The sequence below is a fragment of the Pongo pygmaeus genome, chromosome 9 (assembly GCF_028885625.2).
Source record: "Pongo pygmaeus isolate AG05252 chromosome 9, NHGRI_mPonPyg2-v2.0_pri, whole genome shotgun sequence".
NCBI classification, from domain to species: Eukaryota; Metazoa; Chordata; class Mammalia; order Primates; family Hominidae; genus Pongo; species Pongo pygmaeus.
In genome coordinates, this window is record NC_072382.2 from 16,501,294 (window position 1) to 16,503,547 (window position 2,254).

The following is a 2,254-nucleotide window of genomic DNA, read 5'->3' on the forward strand; positions in this document are numbered from 1 at the left end:
GAAAGTTATAGAAACAAAGACGTATCTTTTGGTAAGAACACTTAAAGAGAAATAATTTTATATGTGAAAGAATCTTGTATGGTAAATTTAGACCTAGAATAAAATGACTAGTTGTTTTTCACAACAAAAGGATTCATAAAAAATAAAACAAAAACTTTTGGGGATTCAGCCCAGGTACTTGTGTGAGCTGCTGCTCCTGTGGTTCATGAGATTGCCTGGGTCTAGAGTGTGGAGCTCCTCCATGACAGCAAGGACATCACCATGCCTAAAGCATCAAAGGGAAAAAGTGCACGACTGGAAAAAAAAAAGTAATCCATCCATTTAGTAGAAAAGCAGCTCAAATTATGAGAGAGGCCCACAAACAAGAAAAACAGAAAATTGAAGAATGAAAAAGCCTTGTGTAAGGCTTTTTTCAACCTTATTTGTGAAAACCTGCGGTGGTTTCAAAATCATCTTGATCCCCACAAAAAGGGAAGCTTAAAGAAAGATGCTTGTGAACTAATTGAAAGATACTAAAATCGATTCAGCAGTGAGCTGGAGCAGATTGAGTTACATAACAGTATCAGGGACAGGCAGGGGAGGTGGCACTGTTCCTGGGAGACTGTCATCAAGTAGATGATGGAGCGGGAGTGAGAGCAGTATGAAGGATATGGCCTTGAGATTCCAGACATTCTAAATACAAGTAACCTGTAAACATTTAGGGAATGTGACTTTAATCTGAAGAAATTGCCAAACACTAAAATAAGAAAAATTTGTGCTAATGATGCAATTCCCAAGAAGTGCAAGAGGAAAACTATTATAACTGTAGACCAAGATTTAGGGGAATTGGAACTAAACAATGAATCAAGTAACTCAGATGAGGAAATGACTGCAGTGGCATAATTTGTCTTCACTTGAATTAAAAATAAATAATTTAAGAGCTTCAAAGTATATTCATTCATTATGGTACATAATTGTCAAGATAAAAGAATTTCATACTGACATTCATTTATATGATGAGAGTTTAATTTCTAGTTTCAAAAATGGTGTTATGATATTTATTTTAAAATGAAGGTTGCTTTTCATTAAGTTGCTAAAATAGATAGACATGATCTGCAAAAGCTGTTTAATCTTTTTCATCTGAATTTTGGGTGGGAAGGGAGCAATATAACTAAGGACAAAAAATGTTTTGTTTTTCTTGTGTATTTATGATCACCTAATTTCACATTTTGTGAAATGGACAGTAACCTGTTTCCTAAAAGATTCCTGTGGGTAGTTTTTGAACTGTGATAATAGCAAAATTGTCTTTCAGTAATAATGTCACACTAATCCTTCTTTTAAGCATGAAATCCATTTTCCTTTTTTACAAAATAAGGGAAAATGTGATAAGAAATTTGTATACACTGGTGCATTATAGGTTATTGTTTATCATCTGAATCAGAGTTAAATGGTAAAAAAAAAATCAGTGATGATTGTTATGTTGATCTCTCACAATTAATTTACCTTTTAACAAAGCGGATAAAGAGTTTCGGTTTATCTCCTTTTAATTGTATAATTTTTTTGCTTTTTTATTGTGAAAAGTGATAGGTTTTATTTGTGGAGAGAGAACTAAAGATCAGAGAACCAGCGATTTTAATTATGTTACTTTTTCTTCTAAGAGATAAATTAAATTGACATATAATTCAGTATTTTCATTATCATGAAAAGCATGAATGTTGTATAATTTTCTTCCTCAAAAAACTCGTTAAATGCAAGTATCCTTAACATGTTTTTAAAGGAACACAATGCAGGTGTATTTGAGTATTTTCAAGAAAAGAATAAAAACATCAATACTGGATTAGGTTAACTGGGTGTCAACTAAGTCTTGTTAACAGTTTACTTAAAGTATTATAACGTTTCTTTACTTCTGAAAATTACAAATAAAATTTATTTCTGCAAACAAAACCTTTTATATGATCCAGTTGTCTATAATTCAAGGGAAATAATAATGGTCTTTCTAGAGATTGGGTTTGCTGTAAAGAAAAACTACTTATACACTAAAGAATTGATTAGAAAAATAAATTTCCTTAAGTTATTTATTTACTCTCAATAAATTTTAAGATATTTTAATTTTTTTACCACAAAGTTCAACTTTTATTGCATTTCACCAATTTTCATTTTCTTCTCCCTTCTTTTAAAAGGCACAAAATAATAACGCTCTCCTTCAACTTATTTTCAGCTCATGCAAGATTTTTTCCCCTCAAGTTCTGTTTGTTGTGGCCTCAAGTTAACCATA

At 31.4% G+C, this 2,254-nt stretch overlaps 1 pseudogene; it reads left to right on the forward strand.

Moving 5' to 3' along the window:
* The first annotated feature begins 261 nt into the window (after positions 1 to 261).
* LOC129008357 (translation machinery-associated protein 16-like) lies at positions 262 to 882 on the forward strand (annotated as a pseudogene).
* Positions 883 to 2,254: the final 1,372 nt, after the last annotated feature.